We start from the raw sequence: 6,000 nt of genomic DNA, 5'->3' as shown, positions 1-6,000 counted from the left end.
GGTCCGAGAGGCAGCTTTTTAGTCAAAAATTATATATATCTCGGAAATAATTTCCTCCGAACGGTCCGATAACATTCAAGATGAAATGATTTTAGATGAAAGGCGAGTAAAGCCGTCTCTGCGTTTCTTCTGTATGAATTAGGCTCTTGATTGGATCATTGAAATAACATGGATTCTCAAGAGAAGCAATTCTCATGCATCAGATCAGTTTTTTTCTTAATTAGTGCAATAATATACACACCTCGGTCCTATAGATTTGGAAGAAACGCGTAACAAGGAGAGACTGGGGCCAAATGCACATGCTAGGTAGCTTACTTGAATGTCCTAAGACACAGTTTGCAATAAAAAGAGGAAATACAAGATGTTTTCCTCAGGTTGGCTTCCACTTGGCCGTCTCATTTGGTTTCACCTGCAGAGAATTTGCTACAGACGTTACCAAGTGTAGGAAACTTCTAGCTACCACACGCGTTGTACCCGTGTTTCCCAAACCTCCCTGAGGATAGGAATCACCTGCCCTTGGGGCGCCTGGGTGGCTCAGTCGGTTAAGCATCGACCGGACCCTTGATTTCAGCTCAGGTCATTGTCTCTCGGTTTGTGAATTCGAGCCCCGCATCTGGCTCTGTGCTGATAGAGCAGAGCCTGCTTGGGATTCTCTCTCTCTCCCTCTCTCTCTGCCCCATGCTCGCGCGCTCTCTCTCTCAAAATAAACAAACATTAAAAAGAAAAAAGGAATCACCTGCCCTCTTGTGAAACATATAGATTCTGCAGGCTGCCATGTGTTATCTAATCAAGTAGGTCTGCAGTGGGACCCGGAGTGTATATTTTTTTATTTTTACTTATTTTTTAGGAATGTAGAATTTGGAAAATATAGATTGGAAAAAAAAAAAACAAACACTTATGCCCAGGAAAAAAACATTGTCAAAAACATACCAGATATTAAAATATTAACTGTGTTTATCTTTGGAAGATAGAACTATGGATATTACTTACAGATTCTCAGGCTAAAGAGGACAGAGCACATTAAAAATATTTCATGGCAGTAGTCCCACTTCAGAGATGGGAAAAACAAGCAGAGAAGCTTATTTGCAGACGTTTCAAAACAATACCTTGGGGCGCCTGGGTGGCTCGGTCGGTTAAGCGTCTGAGTCGGTTTCGGCTCAGGTCGTGATCTCACAGTTCGTGAGCTAGAGCCCCACATGGGGCTCTGTGCTGACAGTGTGGAGCCTGCTTAGGATTTCTCTCTCCCTCCCTCTCTGCCCCTCCCCTACTTGCTCTCTATCTCTCTCTCAAAATAAATAAGAAACTTAAAATAAAATAAAATAATATAAAGAACCCTTAAAATGCACCAAGAAAACAAGCCGATTAAAAAAAACGGCCCGGGGCGCCTGCGTGGGCTCAGTGGGTTGGGCGTCCGACTTCAGCTCAGGTCATGATCTTGCGGTTTGTGGGTTCGGGCCCCGCATCGGGCTCTGTGCTGATGGCTCGGAGCCTGGAGCCTGCTTCGGATTTTGTGTGTGCGTGTCTCTCTCTCCCCCTCCCCCATCATCTCTCTCTTTCTCTGTCTCTCAAAAATAAATAAAACGTTTAAAAAAAAAAAATCAGTGGCTGCCAAGTTTCCCAGTGGGTAGGGGAGAGGGAGGAACAGGTAGAGAATGCAGGATTTTCACATCAGTAAAATTACTCTGTATGATAGTAAAATGGTGAGACGTGTCATGATACATCTGTCCAAACCCACAGAATGCACACCACCAAGAGCGAACCCTTGGAAACTACCAGACTCTTGGTGATGATGACGTGTCCGTGGAGGTTTATGGGTTATAACAAATGTACGGGGATATTGATGACGGGGGGTGGCCCATGCATGTGGGGGGCAGAGGTATATGGGAACTCTCTGTCCCTCCCTCTCAGTTTGACTGTGAACCTAAAATTGGTCTCTTAAAATGAAGTCTTAGAGGGCACCTGTGTGGCTCAGTCAGTTAAGCGTCCGACTCCAGCTCAGGTCATGATCTCATGGTTCATGAGTTCAAGCCCCATGTCGGGCTCTATGCCGACAGCTCGGAACCTGGAGCCTGTTTCGGATTCTGTGTCTCCCTCTCTACCCCTGCCCCACTCACTCTCTCTCTCTCTCTCTCTCTCTCTCTACCAAAAATAAATAAACATTAAAAATTTTTTTAAAAAGAAATATTTAAAAAATAAAATAAAATGAAGTCTGAGGAAACAACAGAACACCTGCATGTAAGACTAGCAAGAAATGACAATGACGGGAAAACCAGATGCCTTTGCTGACCATCAACCTGTACTGTGCCATGTGGGGCTTACAAGTGCCCTTTGACAAGTTGAGAATCTATTTTCATTTCTTGGGATCTTTCCGTAAGGCGTGAGGATAAAGAGAGAAACTCGATCATTTTTCTTTTATTTTTAATCACTTTTTAAAAATTATTTTTTCAAGTTTATTTACTCATTTTTGAGAGAGAGAGGGAGCAAGTAGGGGTGGGGCAGAGAGAGAGGAAGACAGAGAATCCCAAGCAGGCTTCTAGCTGTCAGTGCTGAGCCCGATGCAGGGCTTGATCCCATCAATTATGAGATCATGACCTGAGCCGAAGCTGGACACTTGACTGAGCCACCCTGGCACCCCTTAAAATAAAAATCTTAATAAAAACAATCTGAGTTCCTTACCCAGAAATAACCATTATTAGCATTTTGTGGGTATCTTCCCATCTTTTGAGGCCCATTGGGACTTCAAGACAGAATTTGAAAGAGATCGTGTGTACTGTAACTTTCTTTGTCCCACTGATGATACATAGCAAACATCCCACCATGTTTATTGATTTAAATGTTTATTTACTCCCGTGTTTGTTGCTCTGTATCGTTTGTCATGATTGCATAGTTTCTCAATGAATTGATCTGTGTTTACTAAGCATTTTGTAGGCAGCAGGCACTGTTCTAACAAGCGTGGATCAAGTCTCTTTAAAAAAAATTGTAGCTGACAAGGTTGTGTTCGCTTCAGGTGTCTAACGTAGTGATCTGACAATTCTATACGCTAAGCTGTGAGCATTAGATAACTGTGGTTCCCATCTGCCACCATACGCCATTATTACGGTGTTACTGACTCTATCGCTACACTGTACTTTTCATCCCCCTGATTTATTTATTTTACAACTGGGAAGTTCGTCTCTTAATCCCCCTTTGCCTAGTTTGCCCATCTCCCCGCCCCTCACACCCCAGTTTTTCCACATCCATCTTGTTACTGTCTTTTGTGTTCTTTTTAAAGTTTATTTTGAGAGAGAGAGAGAGAGAGAGAGAGAGAGAGAGAAAGTGGGGGAAGAGGAAACAGAGAGAGAGAGAGAGAGAGAGAGAGAGAGAGAGGGAGAATCCCAATCAGGCTCCCAGCTGTCAGCGCGGCGCCCAGCCTGTGGCTTGATCCCATGAACCGTGAGATCATGACCTGAGCCTAAATCAAGAGTTTAACCACTGAGCCACCCAGTACCCTCCACTTTGCTCATTTTAAAAACTGGATTGTCTTTTCATTGTTGAGTTTTAAGAGTTTTGCTCATTTGGGGTTTTTGTTTTTGTTTTTTTTGTAAGCTCTACACCCAAAATGGGGCTTGAACTCATGACCCCAACATCAGGAGTCACATGCTCTACCCACTGAGCCAGACAGGTGCCTGTTGTTAAGAGTTGTTAATACATTCTTAATACAAGTTCCCCATCAGGTAAGAGATTTTTGAATATCCCCCCATTCAGTAGATTGTCTTTTCACTTTTTTGTGAAGCACAAAGTTGGTGGTTTCTAAATTTTTTTTTTTAATGTTTATTTTTGAAAGAGAGAAAGAGTGTGAGCAGGGAAGGGGCAGAGAGAGAGGGAGACACTGAATCTGAAGCAGGCTCCAGGCTCTGAGCTGTCAGCACACAGCCCGACGTGGGGCTCGAACTCACGGACCGTAAGATCATGACCCAAACCAAAGTCAGACGCTTAACCGACTGAGCCACCCAGGTGCCCCTACACAAAGTTTTCAATATGGATGAACTCGTTTTTCCTTTTTTTTTTTTTGTCACTTGTGTTAAGGTGTCATAGCTCCAGAAACTATTGCCTTAACCAGGGTCATGAAGATTTACTCCTGTGTTCTCTTCCAGGGTCCCATTTTGAATTATTTTTTTCGTATCCAGGGTTAGATAAGGATCTTTCTTTTACATCTAGATATCCAGATGTCCTAATGCCATTAGTTGAAGACCCTTTTTCCCATTGTCTTGATAGACTTGTCAATCAGCATACAAGTAAGGGGTTATTTTCTGGACTCTCTATTCTATGCCACGGGTCTGTATGTGTAGTTCTTCTAGCTCTCTCCCCTGGTTTCCATTAGCATTTCCCTCCAAACACACACATTCTAAGCTTAACACTCAGTTATCGGCAGATGGCAAGTTCCCGAGCCTCTGGACCCCCTCCTCCTCGGGGCCGAACACAGCCCCTATTCCAAAATTCTGGCGCAGTCACAAACTAGACCGGGGCTCTCTTGAAGTTCAAAGCTGTGCTGAAAGCATTAGTTTCTCAAGCCCAGCCCCATACCCGGCAGGTTGTAGGAACTTGGTGGTTAAACGGCAGGTAGATGAGCGGCCAAACGAAGGAAATGAACACTGATGTAACCTGGCAACTGAATGGCTACTTAAGCGAAGTTTCTGACTCTGTGCCACCGTGAGGCTGAGGACCCTGAGGAAACGATTTTATGGGAAAATCTGTAAAGTTGGGTATCGAATTCACATCATCAGCTAGTTTCTTCTGAAAGGCTTAAGAGCCAGGTTTTTAGGGGAGTCAAAAGAATACATATGGCCTGATTACTTCCTGGATATTTCAAGCATAGAAAATGACCCCAACAGAGTCAAACAGATGCTAATCCCCCTTTTTGTAAGCTTATGTATTTATTTTTAGAGAGACACAGAGACAGCTCAAGCAGGGGAGGGGCAGAGAGAGAGGGAGAGAGAGAGACAGAGGAAGAATTCCAAGCGGACGTCCCACTGTCACCGCAGAGCCCGATGGAAGACTCGAACCCGTGAAACCGTGAGGTCACGACCTGAGGCACAACCAAGCTAACCAACTGGGCCACTCAGGCGCCCCCGGATGTTGATCCTTTTAAGACAGCATTGGACTAAGACGTCGAGTCTGTGGTTAAACATAAGCACCCAGTTTGCCATTTTCTCTCCGAGACCATCATCCTGAAGTCATCGCTATAACCCAAATTATATCTGTGGTCCTTCATCACACGCATGAATTCCTTCAAGACCCAAGGCTTGACGAGGGCTTCTGATGGTTCGTAAAGTCCTGCTGAGAATCTTGGTGCTGTACATGTGAACACAGGGAAAACCGTAGCAATTTGAGGACAAAGAAATGTGGGTGGTACAGAACCTTCAAACATCTAGTAAAACGGCCAAATATTTCTTGGCTGGTTAAACCCTTCAACGCCTGTGAACTGGAAGGGGCCAGGGCAAGGGTCTGGGGTCGGTAATAAGATAGCAGGACTCAGCCAATTCCTTTGGTCCCTCATTTTTATTATTTCTCAAGGAGACTATGAAATACGATGCGATCTTCACTAAACAGCGAGGCTGTCTTACATACAAAACATTTAAAAAATATTTTTGGGGGCGGGGCTCAGTCAGTTGAGCATCTGACTTGATTTTGGCTCAGGTCACGATCTCACCGGTTTGTGAGTTCGAGCCCCACGTCGGGCTCTGCGCTGACAGCACGGAGCCTGCCTGGGATTCTGCCTCTCAAAATAAATAAACTTCAAAAGTTTTTTTGATGGTTATTATGGTTCCTTAAAAAAAAGAAAAAGAAAAAGAACCAAAATTCAAGTATTTCTTCAGAAAGGTTGCATGACATTTCTCCCACCAGACCCGGTTTTGTCCCTTGACTCTCCACGGCATGGCGGATGGGTCTAGAAACCCAGCACTGACTCCCAGTATAGTGTCAGCCACACACCCAGCCTCTTAACCCCAAGAGCGTGACTCA

Source organism: Panthera onca, chromosome E3, assembly GCF_046562875.1.
Source record: "Panthera onca isolate mPanOnc1 chromosome E3, mPanOnc1 haplotype 2, whole genome shotgun sequence".
Lineage (NCBI taxonomy): Eukaryota > Metazoa > Chordata > Mammalia > Carnivora > Felidae > Panthera > Panthera onca.
The sequence above is the reverse complement of the archived record's forward strand: the minus strand, read 5'-3'. Positions refer to the sequence as shown.